Source organism: Microtus pennsylvanicus, chromosome 14 (assembly GCF_037038515.1).
Source record: "Microtus pennsylvanicus isolate mMicPen1 chromosome 14, mMicPen1.hap1, whole genome shotgun sequence".
In the NCBI taxonomy this organism is placed as follows: domain Eukaryota; kingdom Metazoa; phylum Chordata; class Mammalia; order Rodentia; family Cricetidae; genus Microtus; species Microtus pennsylvanicus.
Window position 1 is genome coordinate 7,873,213 of NC_134592.1, and position 22,667 is coordinate 7,895,879.

The following is a 22,667-nucleotide window of genomic DNA, read 5'->3' on the forward strand; positions in this document are numbered from 1 at the left end:
ATTTGTGTTACCTTCAACCATAATATTCAGTTGCCAATATCCTACTGGCATGATGTTAATGCCTTAATCCCAGCACTTAGGAGAGAGGGGCAATAGATGCCAAGGCCAGCCTAGTCTACACAAAGACTCCCAGACCACTCAGGGCCACATAGCAAAACTCTTTTTTTTTAAAGATTTATTTATTTATTATTCTGCCTCCATGTATGCCTGCACGCCAGAAGAGGGCTCTTATCCTCTGAGCCATCTCTCCAGTCCCAAAACTCTGTGTTTAAAAAGGAAAGAAAGAGGGACTAGAGAGGTTAAGAGCATTGACTGCTCTTCCAGAGGTTCTGAGTTCAATTCTCAGTAACCACACAGTGGCTCACAACCATCTGTACTGAGATCTGGTGCCTGGTGCCCTCTCTAGTCTGTAGGCATACATGCAGACAGACCACTGTATACATAGTGAGTAAGTAGATAAATAAGAGAGATACAAAGAGAAACAGGTTAATTTAAAAGAGCTAGCTAGGCTGAGCATTCAAAACTAATAAAACAATAAGTCTCCATGTCATGATTTGGGACATAGTTGGTGGCCCGAAAGAAAGAAAGAAAGAAAGAAAGAAAGAAAGAAAGAAAGAAAGAAAGAGAAAATTAAGACCAACCAGTATGTCTTAATGCTTATATTAAGGCTTTATTCTGTCTTTTTTTTTTCCAGACGTGGTAGCATACTCCTGGAATGCCTGTCATTTCCAGAGACTGAGAGAGGAGGGTGGAGAACTCAAAGCCAATCAAGCACAGTGGCACATACCTGAAATATTAGTACTTAGGAAGGGGGACACAGGAGGATCAGTAGTTCAAGGACATTCTCAGTAACACAGTCAGTTGAGAAACCAGCCTGGGCTACTTTAGACTCCTCTAAAGGAAATAATTCCAGCACTTGGGAGGCAGAGGCAGGTGGATCTCTGAGTTCGAGGCCTTCCTGATCTACAAATCAAATTCCAAGACACCCAGAGCTGTTATATAGAGAAACCTTGTATCTAAAAAACAAAAAGGAAAAAAGAAGGTATGAAAAGCCAGTACTTCAGTCTGACATGTTGTCCAGTTTACCCACCAAGTCAAGGGCCAATGTGTAGGACACTCTATGCTTGTCTGCTCCCCATTGTAATTCTACTTTCTGTGTAGACAGGTTAACTCTGGGCAGACAGCTCAACCTCAGTTGCACGTGCTCTCACCCACAGCAGGGGCAGAGCAGAAGGTATGCCATTCCGTGGCACACAGGGAAAGAAGGCCATGTCAGGATTGTCCCCATGTTTGCTCCATCCTTAGACGGCTCAGCTTGCCTGGCTTCTTACTCACAGTTGGAGCCATGCAGCTGATCTTCCCAAATCTGTCATTGGCTCTCGTGTCTGTCCGTGCACAGGGTGGTACGTGATCTTCCTGAGGAGTCTGACTGAGGATGACAAAGAACTTCACCCAAGTCCAGCTTGGGAACCAGTGAGTTTAACTGTGATCACTTTTAGGAGCATAGGTAAAAGATAACTTACAAGAACATAAACAACTTAAGGGCATCCATGCCACAATGGAACAGCGTCCTCTCTATAAGCAATTATTAATTGTTTATATATTCTACAGACAGGGATGTGCACCCTCCCCGCCTTCCAAAATAGCACTGTCAGTGGCCCCAATCTTGTGAGATTCCTGTGCGAGTGACTGCAGCTGCTGTGGCTCAAGACGGAGATGATTCTGTGATGCCAGCCGCTTTCTGGTGAGGATGGGGCACATAGAAAGGCCAGTGAGGCCCTGGATCGTAAACCCACCACTGCGCTGCTTTGGCTGTGAGGTGAGCGCCTTAGAAAGAGTGCTGTGTGGAGTGTCACTACAGTGGATAAGTAGTTCATAAGTCCATGGTATTTTTGACAGAGTGCTGCTGCTTCCAAGGTGGAAATGGTACAGTGTAATCAACCGCTACCTGAGGGAATGATGCTGTCTTAGGCTCAGGGTTTGGCCTCTGCTGCTGGCAGATTGCTCAGCGCCAGTCACAACCAGGTTCCCCCTTCCTGAGTAGAACTCTTACTTCTCTGTTACCATGACCAAGACACCTTAAAAAAGAAAACCTTTAATTTGAGGTTTAAAGTTGCAAAGGGCTATAGTCTATGACAGTCATGTCAGGGAGCATGGCAGAAGGCAGGCATGGCACTGTAGCAGTGGCTGAGTACCTATATCCTTGACCGCAAGTAGGAGGCAGAGATCACTAACTGGAAAGTGTGGGCTTTTGAAACCTCAAAGCCCACACCCAGTGACACACCTGCTCCAACAAAGCTACACCTCTTAATCCTTCCCAAACAGTTCCACCAACTGAGAAACAAGCATTCAAATATATTAACCTGTGGAGACCATTTTCATTCAAACGCACATTGTACATTTTTCTAAGCCCTTGAAGAAATTTCATTCCTGCCATCATGACCATCTTGTTCATGAGCTCATTAGGCAATGACAGGGATAACTGGGGAAAATAATTGACTGCTATCCACAGAATAGGTCATCTTATCTACTTGATTACAGGCTGTTTCTGATGAGATCACTTTTTGGTGAGTTTACAAGAAAACACGAATATCTTCACATCTTTTTTTCCTTGGAGAGGTCTATACACACACTCTCACCAATTTTTCAATCATGATCTTCTAAGTTTCTAAGTTCCTGCTCAACCACCTAAATCATTGGCTAAATCTCATCGATCTGTCTATATTTACATATCTGTCCATTTTTCCTTCTGAGTAAAATGTTTAACAAGATGCACCACAAAAGTTCTACCCACTGTGGGGATTTTCCTCACCACTGTCCCTCAGGAATGCCCAGAGATGGGTCATAGTGTTCCAATTGCTTTATATTTCCCATTAGTGTTCACAAAACATGCACAACTATCTACAATCAGGCACTAGCCTTCTCTCCCTCTGTCAGCTGATCATAGGGAGCACTCCATAAGGCATGGATGCAGGAGTAAGAAATGTGAGCATTGGCATCACTCTGAGTAACTCACTGGGGCCTCAGGACTTTCTTTTTTTTTTTTTAAAGATTTATTTATTATGTATACAACATTCTGCCTCCATGTATGCCCGCACGCCAGAGGCGGGCGCCAGATCTCATTACAGATGGTTGTGAGCCACCATGTGGTAGCTGGGAATTGAACTCAGGACCTCTGGAAGAGCAGCCAGTGCTCTTAACCACTGAGCCATCTCTCCAGCCCCCGCCTCAGGACTTTCTTGAGCCCAGTCTAACTTTTTGTTTTGTTTTTCGAGACAGGGTTTCTCTGCAGCTTTGGAGCCTGTCCTGGAACTAGCTCTTGTAGACCAGGCTTGCCTCAAACTCACAGAGATCCGCCTGCCTCTGCCTCCCGAGTGCTGGGATTAAAGGCCTGCGCCACTACCGCTGGCTCCATTCTAACTTTTGATAATGGCTTACTGATGTTCATGTCTGATTCTATGTCTTTGTGGATCAGATGGATAGCAGCCAGTTCATGATGGGCAGCTTTGATTACATGGTAATTTAACGGCCCATTGTCGAGCATTCAGTTTCTACTAAGTTCTCATTAGCTGGCCAAGAACTCCCTCTTAAAAGGAGAGTAGTTATCTGCAGATAACAGCAGAGCCTTACTCAAACCCTGCAAAGGAGGGGAGCAGTGAGGTGATTCAGCAGGTAGAGATATATGGGGACAGATCTGCTGTCCTGAGTTTGATTCCCAATCCCAGAAGTTAACAGGAGAATCTACTCCCAAGAGTTTTCCTTTGCTCTCCACACTCAGATCATTGCACAAGAGCACCTGCACTCACAACAAAATAAATAAAAAAAACTTCAAAACCAGCATTTTTCAAAGTTACCTAGTATGTGGACAGAAGTAACATACCCAAGTGAGGAATATGCTGCCTCCAAAATTCAAGTAGACTAGCTACCGTGCTTCTTTCCTAGTTAAAGTAAGGGCTGGATGCAACTATTTATTCTCCACCTTAAATTGCAAAGCCTCAGCAGGTGTTACAGCACTGGACTCCTAGGAATTTCACTGAGAGTGGACCCTTGGAATTTAGTTGAATTTATTTCCCATTCTCCTACACACAAGTTCTTTACCAAAAAGTCTGGAGTAGCTGCTGACTGACTCATGTGATCCAGTTAGCATGATGTCATCCGTGTAATGGACCAGTGTGATAATTTGTGGGAGAGAAGGATGATCAAGATCCCTGAAACTGCATAACACAGAGCTGTAAGTTCCTGTGTCTGAGGTTGGTCAGTGAGGTGTTGTTGACCTTGGACAGCTGAAAGCAAATCTCCTCTGGTGAGCCTCATAGCCAAGTATATAAAAAATGGCATTTGCCAGGTCAGTAGCTGCATATCATGTTAATCTACCCAGGCAAGAAAACCACATCTGGTACAGCAACTAAAATGGGGTTCACCATGTAGCTAAGTCTCCAGTAATCAAGTGGCATTCGCTAAGATCTGCAGAGTCCAAATAGGAAAGTTAAATAGGCCTGTTAGAGCTGCCATTCTGTTTCTTTCAAGCCCTTAATGGTAGTACTTATAGTTCTGATCCCACCAGAAATACAGTATTGTCTAGGGGTCACATTTTTTCCAAGTAAAGGTAACTGTAATGGCTTCCATTTAGTTTTTCCACCGTAATAGCCCTCACTGTACAGGTTAGAGAACAAATAAAGCAATTTTGCCACATTAAGTATAACTGTTCCAATTAGGCATTCTAGGACTGAAGAAATAACTGCAGGATGGGTTCACAGTCCCCCTGGACACACTTGGTTTTGGTTTCCTGACCTCCAAAGACTAATTTTGAGGGCTACAGTGCTGTTTGGCTCCTCCCTAAGTCAACATCAGTGCAGAGCTAGTGTTCTCTTTCCTCATTACACAGTCTCCCTGGTAAAAGACCACAAGTCCCTTTAGGGAAGGACAAAACAGTGAAATGTCCTTCATAGGACCTGGCATCACCTTTATTCATAGGATTCTGGATCCACAAACTGGCTCAAGATTGAGAACTATTTGAGGGCCTGTATCTCTCTGCCTCTATGATCCAAGATATCATTTTGTTCTCTGGAATGTCTGCCTAATACAGACCAAATAATTCAGTAGGCTTCTTACCTCTTTAACTTGTGGGAACATGATGATCAGTTAGCCAACACCACAGGTCTATATGAGTCAGATACTCAATCATTGTTTGACCTTTGCTGTCCCCCTTGTCTTTGGTGACAGGATACTACCACTGGGTCCCACCACACCAGGTTCCAGCGTGCCCATTGCATTTAAGTTTCAAGGTTGTATGTGGCTCTCACTGTAAGGTCTGTCAGAATGAGAGCAGCAACAGCTCCTCAGGTCCTGATGCTCCTCCCAGATCTCTTTCCTAAAGCAGCAGTAAGGGCACATCTGGACCCTCCCACTGTGGAGCTTTTACACAACACATCCACTCCACCATTCCAGTTTTTGGATCTTTGGAATACCTCCATCAGGCCGTGCGGTGGTGGAGCACTTCTTTAATCCCAGCACTCGGGAGGCAGAGGCAGGCAGATCTCCAAGAGCTAGTTCCAGGACAGCTAAGGCTGTGACACAGAAAAACCCTCTTGTTAAAAAACAAACAAACAAAAAACCCAAAAACACCTCCATCAGTAGTAAACCAAGGTATATCCAGCGTGTTCAGGTCATTCACAGCACCTTTTGCCCTACATTAAGCCAACCAGATAAGCTCTTAGCACCTACCTACCTACCTTTCTTTCTTTCTTTCTTTCTTTTCTTTTCTTTTCTTTTGTTTGTTTTGTTGTTGTTTTGTTTTTTTACACAGGCTGGCCTCCTTGGAGAGATGCCTGCCTCTGCTTCCCAAATTCTAGGATTAAAGCCATATGCCTCCGCTGCCTTTTTAGCGCCTCTCTTTGTAAACTAATCAGAATCTCTGCTCAGTGGACCCATACCAATAAATTCAAGCCCAGCTAATTTCATGTTCCATGCACCACTATCATACACCTTAAAATCTATTTTCCTCCCAATCCCTGTTCCCCAGGCCCCTGCTTGTATGAATTAAACTCTAAAGTTCTTTAGGAACAGAGAAGTGTGATGCACCTCCTTGTAGTAGGAGCTGCGGGCCTCTTCCCACAGCCCGGCTCCCGCATGGCTAGCTTTACACCAGAAATAACAACACACAAATTGTATTCATTTAAACACTGCTTGGCCCATTAGCTCTAGCCCTTACTGGCTAATTCTGATATCCTGATCAACCCATCTCTAATAAACTGTGTAGCACCAGTTTTACCTGGCTACATGTCTGACCTGGCGGCTTGCTTCATCGCGTGCGTCTGCCCGGGAGAGGGGAGCATGGCCTCTGACCTCACTTCCTCTTCCTCCCAGCATTCTGTTCTGTTTACTCCTCCCACCTATGTTTTAACCTATGAGGCCAAGCATTTCTTTATTACTTAACCAATGACCTTCCTCCATCACCTCCTGGGTCACAATGTAAGCCACACCTTTAACTGCAGGTAGACTTAGAGGCTGAGGTAAATTCGCATCATAGTTCGTCCATCTCGTGCCTGGGTTTGGTTTGGTTTGGTTTGGTTTTTTTGAGACAGGCTATTACTATAGCCCTATCTGGCTTCCAGCTCATGGTAATTCAACTGCCTCAGCCTCCCAAGTGCTAGCTTTACAAGCTTGGACCTAGTGAAGGCCTGGATGATGGGTGGGAGCCATTAATATGAATGTAGATGGCTGGAGGTGTTCCCGGGGGACAGCAACTGAAATAGAAGCCCTCGTCCAGGAAGAGTGGCGCTTGCATATTTGTGTCGGTTGTCTTTCTCATCTTCCTCCTATTCCTTTGTCTTTTTTCCAGCAGATTTGATGCAATTCAGACTAGCCTACAGCATGCTATTAGCCAATGACATCTTTGAACTTGAACCCTGAACTTGATCCTCCTATTGCCATGTGCTGCCTACCATGCTGGAAAACCTTTGTGTGTATAATGCTGGGATCAAACCTAGGAACTTGTTCATTCTGGGCAAATGCTCTACCATTGAGCTACAGCCCCAGCCCCTCTCTTCTTCCACTTTTATTCCATCTGGAACCAGCCTATTGGATGATGCTGCTTATATTCAAGGTATTACTTACCAGTTCTCTGGGAATATTCTGGCAGACAAACCAGGAAATCTGCTTCACTAATTCTTTGGGTAGCTCTTAATCCAGTCAAAATGAAAATTAACAGTAACCATCACGGGCTGGAGAGATGGCTCAGAGGTTAAGAGCACTGGCTGCTCTTCCAGAGGTCCTGAGTTCAATTTCCATCAACTACATGGTGGCTCACAACCATCTGTCATGAGATATACCTTCTTATGGTGTGCAGACAGAGCACTGTATACATAGTAAATAAATCTTTTTTTAAAAAAAGAGTAACCATCACAGTAATAAATGGCTGTAATCTCAGCAGTTGGAAGATTGAGGCAGAAAGATTGTGATTTTAAGGTAGCCTAGAACAAATCAGACTGACTCAACTAATTTTCTAAGTTGTGTGTATGTGTGTGTGTGTGGTGTGCATGTTTGTGTGTATGGTGTACATGTGTATGTGGTATACATGTTTGTGTGTGTAAATTGTGTATGTGTGTGTGGTATACATCTGTGTGTACACACATTCATGTGCTTGTGGAGGTCAGAGGTGGACATCAAGTGTCTTCCTCAGTTGCTTCTTCATCTTACTTTTTCAAATTTATTTTTGTTGTTCATAATTAAATGTGTCTATATGTGGGTATGTGTAGTAATAGGAGCGGTGGGGCTGTGTCCCCAGCACCCCGGCTGCCTGCTAGCTTATGCCTCGAAATAATTACACGGACACTGTATTCTTTTAAACACTGCTTGGCCCATTAACTCTAGCCCTTACAGGCTAATTCTCATATCCCGATCAACCCATCTCTGATAATCTGTGTAGCATCAGTCTTACCAGGAAAGATTCTAGCCTACGTCCATCCTGGGTCTGAGCTTCATGTGTCTGCCTCAGAGAGCAGAGCTGTCGCGTCTGCCCGGGACAGGGGAGCATGGCATCTCTGAGCTCACTTCCTCTTTCTCCCAGCATTCTGTTCTGTTTACTCCACCCACCTATGTTCTAACCAATAAAATGGGCCAAGGCAGTTTCTTTATTTTTTAACCAATGACCTTCCTCCATCATTTCCCCTTTTTCTGTTTAAACAAAAAAAAGGAAGGCTTTAACTTTAACATAGCAAAATTACATATAACAAAACAGTTATCAAGTAAAAATTACAATATTTATATCTATTTTATCTTTATCATAACTAAGGAAAACTATTACTATAACTAACTATTCTTCAACTCCATCAAAGACTCCAGAAAAATACAATATTACCTAAGCAAATAAGAAATAAGCAACTTTCAAAACTCTAGAAATGACAGAGACATCTCGCTGCCTGGACAGTCACCCAAAGTTCCTCTGTACCATTGGGGCATCCATCTTCAGCCTACAGGCCCATAGTATCCAGAGACATTTCCATGAAGCAGGAAATTTCAAAGGCGATCACTATCTGCTTGTCCTGAAGAATGTCTTGCAGATTCTTTCATGAATCAGGAACCCCGAAAGATCATCTCACCTTTAGGCAAGTTCAGCAGTCCTCTCTGTGCAGGTTCTTTGTGTCCAGTTTATGCAACAGTCCAGGCAAGAGCAGTTTCTTGCCCAAATGGCTATCAAACTCCATAAGGATCCTCTTCAATGCCCATCTTCCTCTTGAAGTAGATTGGTGCTGCCAGGAGCAGACATGTCTCATTGTCATGAAAAACCCTAAGTTATTAAAACATTTAAAATGCCATATTCTATAATCTTTGAAAGATATGAAGAATGCCTATCTAAAATATATCTATGTACATCTAGAAAATCTTAACTAACGTGACTACAAACTTGGCTATTATGATTATCCATTAACAACCTATATACATTACATTTTTACATGAACTACACAATCACAATACCTTAATCAATATCAGAAATACATATATATATAACAAAATTGACCTTAAATTTAAATCACTAAAGCAAAATCCATATCAATGCAAATTATTCATATCTCTATCCCCCTTTAAATGTAAAAGAACGTTTATAAACCATATTTGGGAACATGGGCACAGTTTTTTCTCTCCAAACTGCTTCCTGCTGAATGAGGGCGTCGTTAATTAGGTCTTTCATGGTATAACCTGTGTGCTACTTTCATCTCAGTTGGCAGTTGAGCGAAGCAATTTTCTGAAGGTGTTCCCGAAGGGCAAATAGGAAGACTAAGGCCATATATAGCCAATATTACCATAAATGTATGGGGCCGTGACCTGCTACAGCAATGGAATACCGTGATTAACATTCCTGTAGTTCCAGGAACTCATAATTCTGGGAAAGATATGATGAGGTATTATGGAAAAAGTTCACCAGCCATTCAGGCTGTACAAGAACATACAGCAAATACCAAACCTTTAGAGGTACCAACAGCCTTACCTTTAAAATGGCTAACTGAGAAGCCAATATGGATCAAACAGTGGCCTCTTGCTGAAGATAAATTACAGGCATTGGAACAGCTGGTGCAAGAGCAACTAGATGCTCATCATATTGAAGAATCAATCAGCCCTTGGAATTCTCCTGTGTTTGTTGTAAAAAAAAAATCTGGTAAATGGAGAATGGTGACAGATTTAAGAGCTGTCAACAAGGTAATTCAACCTATGGGCCCACTACAATCTGGAATTCCTTTGCCTTCTCTGTTACCAAAACGATGGCCTCTTATAGTTATTGATTTGAAAGATTGTTTTTTCACCATACTGTTACAAGAAAAGGATAGAGAAAAATTTGCCTTCACAGTGCCTACTTATAATAATTCTCAGCCTAATAGGAGATATCAATGGACTGTCCTCCCACAGTGTATGCTCAGTAGTCCTACATTGTGCCAATATTTTGTAAGTAAGCCATTGGAAATAATTCGTAAACAATTCCCCCAAGTCCACAATTTATCATTACATGGATGACATCTTGTTATCTGATTCAAATAAAGATACTTTAGAAAGGATGTTTGAAGAAGTAAAGAAAGTCTTGCCTAGGTGGGGATTACAAATTGCTCCTGAAAAGATTCAAAGAGGAAATTCTATTAATTACCTAGGTTACAGAATAGGGTTAGAGAAAATTAAAACACAAAAGGCACAAATTAGGAGAGACCGGTTAAAGACTCTTAATGACTTTCAAAGATTGTTAGGAGACATTTCCAGTCTACGACCAGCTGTTGGGATAACACCTGATCTAATAGTTCATTTAAACAAAACCTTAGATGGTGATAAAGATTTGAATAGTCCAAGAAAACTGACAGCTGAAGCAGAAAAGGACCTGACAATGATTGAGGAAAAATTACAGGAGGCACATGTGGATAGGGTGAACCCAAATCTTAGCTGCATCCTAGTCATATTGCCTTCTAGAATTTCTCCTACAGGGATTCTAATGCAGAGGGAAGATATTATTTTAGAGTGGATATTTATACCTAATAAACCAAGTAAAAAATTAAAAACTTATGTGGAAAAAGTCTCTGAATTAATTATAAAAGGTAAGCTGAGACTTCGTCAACTAGCAGGTATAGACCCAGCAGAAATTATAGTGCCTTTTACTACTGAAGAATAAAAGAGTTATGGGAAGACAATGAACCATGGCAAAGAGCTTGTGCTAATTTTTTGGGAGAAATTAATAGCAACTATCCCAAAAGTGGTAGACTTAACCTCATAAAGAGAACTTCTTGGATTCTTCCTAGAATTATACGTGATGCTCCAATAACTGGAGCTCATACGTTCTATACTGATGCAAATAAATCAGGAAAAGCAGGTTACAAGTCAGATGAATTGAGTAAGGTGGAACAAAGCCCTTATAATTCTGTCCAGAAGGCAGAATTATATGCCATTCTTATAGTACTAAGGGATTTTAAAGAACCTCTTAATATAGTTACAGATTCACAATATGCAGAAAGAGTTATCTTGCATATTGAAACCGCTGAATTTATACCAGATGACACAGAGTTGACTTCATTGTTTGTCCAGGTACAAGACATAATCAGGAACAGGCTTTGTCCGATGTACATAACACACATCCGGTCCCATACAGGTCTGCCTGGTCCTCTAGCACAAGGTAACACTGAGATTGATCAATTATTGATTGGAAGCGTGTTGCAGGCCTCAGAATTTCATAAAAAGCATCATGTCAATAGTAAAGGGCTAAAGAAAGAATTTGCCATTACATGGCAACAAGCTAAGGACATTATAAAGAGATGTCCTACTTGTTCTTTCTATAATCAAACACCGTTGCCTGCATGGAGTAACCCAAAAGGTACTAAGAGAAATGAAATCTGGCAGATGTATGTGTTCCACTTTATGGAATTTGGTAAATTAAAATATGTACACCACACCATAGACACATATTTAGGTTTTCAATGGGCTACTGCCCTGAGCTCAGAAAAGGCTGATTCAATAATCACACATTCATTGGAAGTTATGGCCATCATGGGTATACCTGCACAAATAAAGACAGATAATGGTCCAGCATATGTATCTAAGAAAATGAAACGTTTTTTGATTATTATAATATAAAACACATTACAGGTATACCAAATAATCCTACAGGTTAGGCAGTTATAGAAAGATCAAATCGTACTATAAAGGATATGCTGAACAAACAGAAAGGGACCGAAAATACCCCCAGAAATAGATTACATAATGCTTTATTTTTTTTTTTTTTTTTTTTTTTTTTGGTTTTTCGAGACAGGGTTTCTCTGTGGCTTTGGAGCCTGTCCTGGAACTAGCTCTGTAGACCAGGCTGGTCTCGAACTCACAGAGATCCGCCTGCCTCTGCCTCCCAAGTGCTGGGATTAAAGGCGTGCGCCACCACCGCCCGGCGTACATAATGCTTTATTAACCTTGAATTTTCTTAATGCTAATGAGAAAAGAATGACAGCAGCAGAAAGACATTGGATAATGGAAAAGTCTGCTAAACTAAATCAACCGATTTATTTCAAAGATGTGCTGACCTCTCAATGGAAGCCAGGAGATGTGCTACGTCGGGGAAGGGGTTTTGCTCTTGTTTCCACAGGAGAAGAAAAATTGTGGATACCATCAAAATTAATAAAGTTTCGATTTGAAGAGGAGAAACCTCTTGGAAAGGAGAAATGACAACTCATCCACCATGATGATATTCATACAGGTGGTAAGAAAAACATATAGAATAGGGGCAGGGTTCTGTTCTTATCTCCACAGGAAAACACTCATCTTTGAAAAATTCAAGGAACCCTGGATGTTTGGATACTGACAGATGGAAAAATACCTGCCCAATAGGAAATATCAAGAAAACTGAATGGGTTGTGTAAGTAAAATATATTAAACCATATTTCTAAATTTATAAAGCTGGTTTTGAAGTTGGACTCTGGCTCAGTTCCTCTCCAATTCCAAGCCTGTTGGTAAGAGAAAAACCCAGAGTTTCTGGGGTTTCTGTCTCATGTCAAGAGCCATGATATGGGACAGTAAGAAATATGAGTTTAGAAAACATCTTTGCTTTTCTTCATATCTATCAAAATTTTCATTGAATATACCTATCATGCCTTTCATTGAATAAATATATATATGTATATATATGTATATATATATATGTCTATATGATTAATGTTTAAGTTTTTCACAATGAACAATGAGTTTTTCCTGAAGTGACATTTGAAGTTTCCAGGAAGAAGATGGGGCCCCATAACAACAACTCCACCTGGTTGATATGACGTCATGATACTGATAGCGCTACTACAAGACCTGTTTTGGGTACCAGCTGCACAAAACAGTTCCAACTTGGTTAGCTGAAATGGTGCACATCTTATACAACATTTTGTGTATTGATATATATTTACCATACTGCAATGTATATTTGTACATTGTTTATATATGGAGGTCATTGTCCTCATTTGTTTCACAGTCGTTTATTGTCTTAGTCTTTAAGTTAGATAGATATTGAGAATTATATAGATTAATAGTCATCTAAGTTTGTCATTTATAATTAGACTAATCAGGTTCTTTAGATATATAGAGATTATACTCAGTATAGATAGATAATCTTCAACCTCTTCAAAGAGCTGTAGAAAATGGCCTTTAATCTAACTCAGAGTTTTGTGGTAGTGAGACACAATTGCTCCTGGCAACACCGCTCTATTCCCGAGAGAATGTTGAGCACCAAAGACACTCCACCTGGAGCCTTTCTTTTTGGCAGAACTGGCCTTTGGGCAAAGAAATGCCCATACCTCAACCACTGACAGAGATACAGAGCATGCATCAATGGATAAAACAGGACTGTCGTATCCTGCCAAGACAGGGTAAGATAGTTTTGAAAAGTTGCTTGCCTTTGAAAATGGTATGTCAGTTATGTTAGGCCTTAGCCAAAGTTGGTTGCTTCAACGCTGCTAACATGACTTTGGGTGATTGCCCAAGTAGCTAGTTGTCTCTGTGATTTGTTGCATGTTTTGGAAGTTGTTTTACTGAACTTCCTAATTACCCAGGTAACATTATTTCCCTTCTCAGATCTTCGATGGGGTTGAAGACTATATAAATGTAGTTACTTTTCTCTCATGACTTGGCCAAGTTATTTATTATACAAGACCTAAGCTAGTTAGAATAGGATATTTGCACTTAATGTATATAATTTCATAGTAGGTTTAGAGCTCTCTTACTTAAACAAAAGGGGGAGGTGTTGCGGGAGGTCCTTCCACTCCTCCAGCCTATAGCCGCTGAGATACCAGCCCATTGGGGGCATGGTCTCTCTCCCTTTAAAAAAGCGGCTACTTCCATTCTCATTCCGTTTCCTGCGACTAGACTCCTTCCTGATTGCGCAGAGGGCTGTTGTCTGGGACAGTTATCTGTAAGTTTTTTCCCCTTTAAATAAATATCACCCTATTAATCATAATTCCAAACTGGTGTGGCATTGTTTGTGACTTACGCCCTCAGGTATGTCCACAAACTATATGTGTGTGCATGTATGTATGTGTATATATATATAAACGCATACATATATTTAATTGCCTCTGCCTCCTAAGTGCTGGGATTAAAGCCATGCACCACTATGCACAGCAAAAAGGTTTATTTTATTTTAACTTATAGATATGTAAACTAGGCATACCTTTAATCCCAGCACTTGAGAGACAGAGGCAAGCAGATCTCCGAGTTCAAGGCCAACCTGGTCTACAGAGTGAGTTCCAGGACAGTCAAGGCTACACAAAGAAACCCTTGCTCATAAAACCAATTAAATAATGTGTTTGTGAGTTGCAGGTACTCAGAGACCAGAGATGTTGGATTCCCCAGGAGCTGGAGTTATAAGCCAATGAACCACCCAAAGACAGGATCTCTCACTGAACCTAGAGCCTACAGGTTGGTCTAGACTGGCTGGTTGGCAAGCCCCAGAGAGCTTCCTGACTCTGCTTCCTTAGTGATGAGATTACGGGCACACAGCTATGCCTGACTTGTTTGTGGGTCCTGGTGATTGAAGTTAGGTCCAGATGTTTACATAGCAAGTGCTTTATCTTCTGAGTCATTTCCACATCCCCTCAACCAGTTACTTGTGTTTAGGTGTGTGAGCACACGCACTTGTGCAAGCCTGTGCAATCACAGCACTCGTGTGGCGGTCAGAGGATGACTTTCAGCCTTCCACCTTGATGAGGCTGGGTCTTGTCACAGTGTACTTCAGGCCCTGTGGCCCAGGAGCCTCTCCTCTCGCCTTAGCAGGGCTGAGATTACAGGCGCTACTCAGATTGCCAGGTTCGGGTAACAAGTTATTTTATCCACTGAGCCATCTCCCCGGCCCAGCCATAGCTGTGTTGTTTTGTTGTTTTTGTTTTTTGAGACAGGGTTTCTCTGTGTAACCCTGGCTGTTATAGAACTCACTCCCTAGACCAGGCTGTCCTTGAACTTTTAAAACAAAACAAAACAAGAAAGGATGCAGTTTGAGCACAGTGCCTATGCCTGTCGTCCCAGAGGCAGGGGGATCCTAGCAAGTTCCAGGCCAGTCAGGGCTACCTAAGCAAGACCCTCTTTCTGAAAACAAGAAAGATACAATGTTTGTATGAAATTTTCCTCACATAACACAGTAACATGTAAAATTAAAATGACAACTTACTTCACAAAAAAAAATCAATAAAATATGAGGAAAATAGGAAACAAAACTGGATATGATGGCTCACACCTGTAATCTCAGCACTCAGAGGCTGAAACAGGAGGATCACCATGAGTTTGAAGCCAGCCCAGACCACAGAGTGAGCTTTTGTTTGTTTGTTTGTTGTTTTCACAGCTGTGTTTGTTTAAGAAGACTACAGAAGGTACGCGTGGCACACTAAATTCCCGCGCACTTCTACCATTGGGGAGGTGAAACCCCATGAGGAGTGTACAGGGCCGCCCTCAAAGTCATAACATGCAGAGCACAGAAAACAGTGATTTCTATACAGTCACTATTATGGGCCATGTTTTCCTTTATTTTTGCCCCATAAGCATCCTACCACAGATTGAATACACTGAGAAAACAAGGAAGTTATCCAGAAAGTTGTTTGAGGGCATGGGAGTTATCACTCGTGTACACAAACACAAAAATAAATAGGACTTTTAAAAGAACTGGTGAGGATGTCTTAGTGGATAAAAGCAGTTGTTCCGCAAGCCTGATGGCGTGAGTTCAAGGCCCGTAGCCCATGGTGGAAGGTGAGAACTGACCCCACAAGGGCCCCGTGGCATGTGGGCACCTGCACTTGCACACACACCAATAAATAAAATTCAAAACAACCCAGCCATTTCAATAAAACAAAAATTCAAAACTAGGGCTGGAGATATGAATGGAGATAAGAACATTGATTGTGCCAGGCAGTGGTGGCGCACACCTTTAATCCTAGCACTCGGGAGGCAGAAACAGGCAGATCTCTATGAGTTTGAGACCAGCCTGGTCTACAAGAGCTAGTTCCAGGACAGGCTCCAAAACCACAAAGAAACCCTGTCTCGAAAAACCAAAAAAAAAAAAAAAAAAACAACCCAGATTGCTTCTCCATAGAACCTGAGTTCAATTCCCAGAACCCAAAGGGCAGTTCTATCTGTAAAATCCCAGCCCCAGGAGCTCTATTGTCCTCTTTTGGCCACTGCAGGCATTGAACATATGTGTTGCACAGAAAAACTTACGCAGTTGTATCCATCCAGATATGCAGGATTGGTTCAACATATGCAAGTCCGTATATGGGAATGCATCATATAAATACATGTTGGGACAGAATGATCACATGATCTTTTCAATAGCTACAAAAAAAGGCACTTGACTGAGTTTCACATTCCTTCGTGATTAAAGTCTTGAGATGGCTCGGTGGCTGAAAGCAATTGCTGCCAAGCCTGACGTGGGAGTCAACATCCAGAACGGACACAGGAGAAGAGAACTGACTCCTGTAAGTTGCCTTCTGACTTCCGCGTGCATGCTACACACACAAAATAAAATGTTTTAAGTTATGGGCGCTGGAAAGAACAGTAAAGAGCACACGCTGCTCTCGCAGCAAACTTGACTTTGCTTCCCAGAACCCACATCAAACTCAAAATGAAAAGTCTTTTACAACTTTCTGGCAAGCCGTCAGCTTATAAAGGTTCATTTAGACAAAGCGCAACAGAACAGCGTGAAGCACAAGGTTGAAACTTTTCCTGGTTTTTCCTGGTGTATGTAAGAAGCTCATGGGTGGGGCTGGAGAGATGGCCCAGAGGTTAAGAGCTTTGTCTGCTCTTCCAAAGGTCCTGAGTTCAATTCCCAGCAACCACATGGTGGCTCACAACCATCTGTAATGGGGTCTGGTGCCCTCTTCTGGCCCGAAGGCATACACACAGACAGAATATTGTATACATAATAAATAAATAAATAAATATTTTTTTAAAAAAAGAAGCTCATGGGCAAGAATGTTAATTTTGAATTCCCAGAGTTTCGCTTGTAAAAAAAATGTCTGGGCTACACAGAGAAACTCTGTCTCAAAAAACAAAACAAAACAAAACAAAAAACAAAAGCAAAGTCTTGAAGAAGTTAGGAACAGGTGGAGCATACCTGAGCAGAAGAAAGTTGCATGTAACGAAGCTTTAGCCAACAGGGAAAGTGCAGACAAGCGGAAAGCATCGTCCTAAGATCTGGACAGAGACAAGGATGCCTACTTTCTCCACTCTTGTTCAAATTGTGCTGAAGTTTCACAGCTATAAGACAGAGAGAAATGCAAATAAGAAGTTGGGGTAAAAGATGGTTCAGCAGGTAACGGTGAGTGCCAGCAACTTGAGTTGTCACTGGGACCTCATCATCCACCACGGCTCACACACACTGGGTTTTGTTATTTTGTTTGTTTGTTTTTTGTTTTGTTTTTTTGTTTGTTTGTTGAGACTGGGTTTCTCTGTAACTCTGGCTGCCCTGGAACTTGCTTTGTAGACCAGGCTGGCCTCAAACTCACTGAGAGCCTCCTGTCTCTGCCTCCCAAGTGCTGGGATTAAAGGCATGCGACACCACCGCCTGGCACATTATTTTTAAGTCAGTGGAGAGGATGCCTAAAAAGGCCTTCCCCTGCAATCAGATTGATGGCTACCGTAATGGCAACTTATGGAAGCAGATACAGAAATCCACAGCAAAGCATTGGGCCAAGTTTCCAGAGACCAGTCCAAGAGAGGGAGGAGCAATAAAATGAGCAAAGGGGTCAAGACCATGATGGTGATACCCACAGAGACAGCTGACCTGAGCTAGTGAGAGCTCACTGACTCTGGACTGATAGCCAGGGGGATGAGGGAGGGGGGAATCCTGCATAGGACCCAAACTATCTATGTCTACTGAACGTGGGGGACAGTTGTCAGACTTGGGCAGTCTGTGGGGCCACTGGCAGTGGGACCAGGATTTATTCCTAGTGCTTGAACTGGCATCTTGAAGCACATTATCTTTGGGGGGTTATCTTGCTCAGCCTAGATGTGGGGGAGGGGCTTGGTCTTGCCTTGAAGTGAAATGTCGGATTCCATTGACTCCCTGTGAGAAGACTTATCCTTTCTGAGGAGTGGATGGCTGGATGGGGAGGAAGAGTGGGGCAGGAGGAGAGGAGGGCGTGGGAACGGAGATAACTATGTAAAATGAGAAAAGACTATTTTAAAAATTTCTTACATTGCTGTTTCCTGACTTCCTGGGTAAGGGTGGCAGAGCGCGGGTACAGCTTTTCGCTGACAACGTTCAGCCGTCTGGGAAACTTGTCCAGGTCAAGTATGCTTTGGCTGCTGCAGCTGAAGGGGCCCCTTCAGTGGGAATTAAAGCTACAAATGGTGTAGAATTAGCCACTGAGAAAAAGCAGAAGTCCATCCTGTATGATGAGAGGAGTGTCCAAAAGGTGAACCAATCACCAAGCAGTTTAGAGCCTGTCCTGGTAGCTCTTGTAGACCAGGCTGGCCTCAAACTCACAGAGATCTGCCTGCCTCAGACTCCTGAGTGCTGGGATTAAGGGCATATGTCACCACCGCCCGGCCAGAAAAATCTTAAACCTGAAGAATATTTTCACTAAAATTGCAGGGTACAAAATCGACACATAAAAACCAGTATGTTTCTATATGCCAATAATAAAAATGGGAAAAAATAGGAAAAACACTTAATTCGTTATAGAGTCCAAAAAATATAATCTGTTTTGGGCTAGGTAACAAATAAAACTTGCCTGAAAATCACAGTGCAGAACTAAGCCATTAGAAGCCAGGGAGTGGTGTCACACACCTTTAATCCCAGGACTTGGGAGGCAGAGGCAGAGAGGCAGAGGCAGAGGTAGATCTCTGTGAGTTCAGGGCCACCCTGGGCTACAGGAGACTGAATCTGTCTGAAAGAGAAACAGAGCTCACATAAAGGTGATTCCAGCATTTAGGATCCCATGTCTTTAATTCCAGCACTAGGGAGGTGGAGACAGGAGCGATATGGATGGGCAGAGAGGACTATAAGGCGGGAGGAGAGAGGAGCTCAGGGCAGGCTGAGTCTGAGTCTTTTGGTCTGAGGATTTAGCAGAGGTCAAAGGTCTCTCTAGTGGCTGGCTGCACTGCTTCTCTCACCTCACAGCTTTCACTCCCGAGTATCTGACCCCAGGTTTTTATTAAGAACAACTAGAATTCGTGCTACCTAGCTCAGTTGGTAGAATGTTTGTTTGCCCTGCCTTGCAGAAAATTCCCCACTTTGAAATAAGAAAGCACAAAAATGAATGAATAAATAAATAAATAGAAAGAAAGAAAGAAGAAAGGAAGTACGTACATAGGAGAGTCAGTAGTTTAAGGGTATCCTCCGCTACAGATATGCAAGACCAGCCTCAAGGCTAAATAAATAAGATCATATCTCATAATAAAAGAAAATACCCAGAGTGGACCAGCTCTCCGGTGTGGGCAGGTTCTCAAACCTAATTTCTTTTTTTTGTTTTTTTGTTTTTTTTTTTTTGTTTTTGTTTTTCGAGACAGGGTATCTCTGTGGCTTTGGAGCCTGTCCTGGAACTAGCTCTGTAGACCAGGCTGGTCTCGAACTCACAGAGATCCTCCTGCCTCTGCCTCCAGAGTGCTGGGATTAAAGGCGTGCGCCACCATCGCCCGGCTCAAACCTAATTTCTGAGGTTCGGGTATGGTAGAGGCTGCACCAGTTCAGGGGCTGCATATGTGGCAGTCTCTACAGCGGCTGGGAATGAGCAGATTCCAAAAGTGGCCAAGGTGAAAGCCAAAGCGCCGGCTGAGGTACAGATATCTGGCGAGCAGCTCTTAAGAGAGGCTAAGAGAACTCGAGCTCCTTCCACCTCCGCCTCAGCAGAAGATCACAGATGAAGAACCAAATGATTATAAGCTGCGGAAAAGGAAGACTTTTGAAGATAACATAAGAAAAAATAGGACTGTGATTAGTAACTGAATAAAATACGCACAATGGGAGGAAAGTGTAAAGGAAATTCAAAGGGCTCGATCCATATACGAGCGTGCTTTAGATGTAGACGATCGGAATATCACACTCTGGTTGAAATATGCAGAAACGGAAATGAAGAACTCCCAGGTCAACCATGCCAGAAATATCTGGGACCGAGCCATAAAAATCTGCCGCGAGTCGACCAGTTCTGGTAGAAGTACACGTGCACGGAGATGTTGGGCAATGTCGCTGGTGCCCGCCAGGTATTTGAGCTCTGGATGGAATGGCAGCCCGAGGAGCGGGCCTGGCACTCCTACATCAACTTCCAGCTGAAGTACAAAGACGTGCAGCGGGCCCGTACCATTTATGAACGCCTTGTGTTCATGCACCCCGCTGTGAAGATCAAATATGCCCAATTTGAAGAGAAATATGCTTATTTTGCCCATGCGCGGAAAGTCTACGAGAAAGCCGTTGAGTTTTTTGGAGATCAACATGTGGACGAACATCTGTATGTGGCCTTTGCTAAATTTAAGGAAAATCAGAAAAAAATTGAAAGGGTACGAGTTATCCACAAATATGCCCTGGATAGAATTTTAAAACAAGAGGCCCAAGAACTCTTTAAAAACTACACCATTTTTGAGAAGAAGTTTGGGGACGTCAGGAGTATTGAAAATATCAGGAGCAAGCGGAGATTCCAGTTTGAAGAGGAAGTGAAAGCTAATCCACACAATTACGGTGCATGGATTGATTACTTACGCCTGGTGGAAAGTGACGCAGAAGCTGACCCTATGCGGGACGTCTCTGAGGAAGCCATTGCCAGCCTGCCGCCCATCCAGAAGAGCCACTGGAAGCGCTACGTCTATCTTTGGATCAACTATGCGCTCTATGAAGAGCTGGAAGCCAAGGGTCCCCAGAGGACAAGACACGTATATCAAGCATCTTTGGAACTAATTCCTCACAAAAAGTTCACATTTGACAAAATGTGATTATACTACGATGCACAGTTTGAAATACGACAGGAAAATCTGCTGTTTGCCAAAAGAGCTTTGGGGACTTGCATAGGCAAATGTCCAAAGAGCAAATTATTCAAAGGTTATATAGAACTGGAACTATAGCTTCGAGAATTTGACAGATGTCGGAAGGTTTATGAGAAGTTCTTGGAATTTGGACCTGAAAATTGTACTTCATGGATTACGTTTGCAGAACTAGAGACAATCCTTGGTGATATTAATAGAGCTCAGGCAATCTATGAATTTGCCATCAGCCAGCCATGCTTAGACATGCCAGAGGTACTTTGGAAATCATATATTGATTCTGAAATTGAGCAGGAAGAAACTGAAAGAACACGGTAAAGACCGACAATTGCTTCAGCGAACACAGCATGTCAAGGTACAGATCAGTTTTGCTCAGTTTGAGTTATCCTCAGGGAAAGAAGGAAGCGTGGCTAAATGCAGATGGATTTATGAAGAGGCAAATAAAACCATGAGAAACTGTGAAGAAAAGGAAGAGAGACTTATAGTGCTGGAATCCTGGGGGGTTTGAAGATGAATTTGGAGCAGTATCAGACAAGGAAGGAGTAGACAAACTCATGCCAGAGAAGGTCAAGAAGAGACGAGAGGTCCAAGCCGACCATGGGTCCGATGCCGGGTGGGGAGAATGATTTCATCTTTCCAGACGATGCTGCCAACCAGCCTAACCTCAAGCTTCAGGCAACGGCCAAGCTTTGGAAGAAACAGCAAGAAGAAATAGAGGCTGCCGAACAGGATCCAGATAAGGACATTGATGAGTTTAGAACCTGACTTCTGAATTTTTTTTTAATATTTATTTATTTATTATGGATACAATATTCTGTTTGCATATATGCCTGCTAGAAGAGGACAGCAGACCTCATTACAGATGGTTGTGAGCCACCATGTGGTTGCTGGGAATTGAACTCGGGTCCTTTGGAAGAACACGCAATGCTCTTAACCGCTGAGCCATCTCTCCAGCCCCTGACTTCTGAATATTTTTGTATAGTTACCTAGTAAGGACTTGTTTGGCATCTTTGATAGTTACCTTTTGAATTATTTTTAAAAACAGTCTTGGGTTAAATGTGGATGGGAAACTAACCGCAAGTAAAGGAATTTTTTAATTAAAAAAATTAAATAAAATACCTAGAAATAAATTTAACCAAAAACATGAAATACCTCTGCAATGAAAACTTTAAAACACTGAAAAAAGGCATTGTAGAAGACACTAGATATTGGAGAGACCTTCCATGCTTCTGGATCGGCAGAATTAATATCGTAAAAATGGCTATATTAGCCGGGCGGTGGTGGCGCACGCCTTTAATCTCAGCACTCGGGAGGCAGAGGCAGGCAGATCTCTGTGAGTTCGAGGCCAGCCTGGTCTAGAAGAGCTAGTTCCAGGACAGGAACCAAAAGGCTACAGAGAAACCCTGTCTCGAAAATCAAAAAAAAAATGGCTATATTATTGCCAGGCAGTGATGGTGCATGCCTTTAATCCCAGCACTTGGGAGGCAGCGGACAGGTAGATCTCTGTAAGTTTGAGGCCAGCCTGGTCTATAAGAGCTAGTTCCAGGGTAGCTAGGGCCATTACACAGAGAAACACTGTCTCAAAAAGAAAAAAAATGGCTATATTATCAAAAGGAATGCAGTACAATCCTCACCAAAAATTCCAATGGCATTCTTCACAGTCTTAGAAAAGATAACTCTAGGGGCTGGAGAATGGTTCAGCAGTTAAGGGCACTGGC

At 42.5% G+C, this 22,667-nt stretch overlaps 1 pseudogene; it reads left to right on the forward strand.

Annotated features, from left to right (window-relative positions):
• The first annotated feature begins 16,364 nt into the window (after positions 1–16,364).
• LOC142835217 (crooked neck-like protein 1 pseudogene) lies at positions 16,365–21,714 on the forward strand (annotated as a pseudogene).
• Positions 21,715–22,667: the final 953 nt, after the last annotated feature.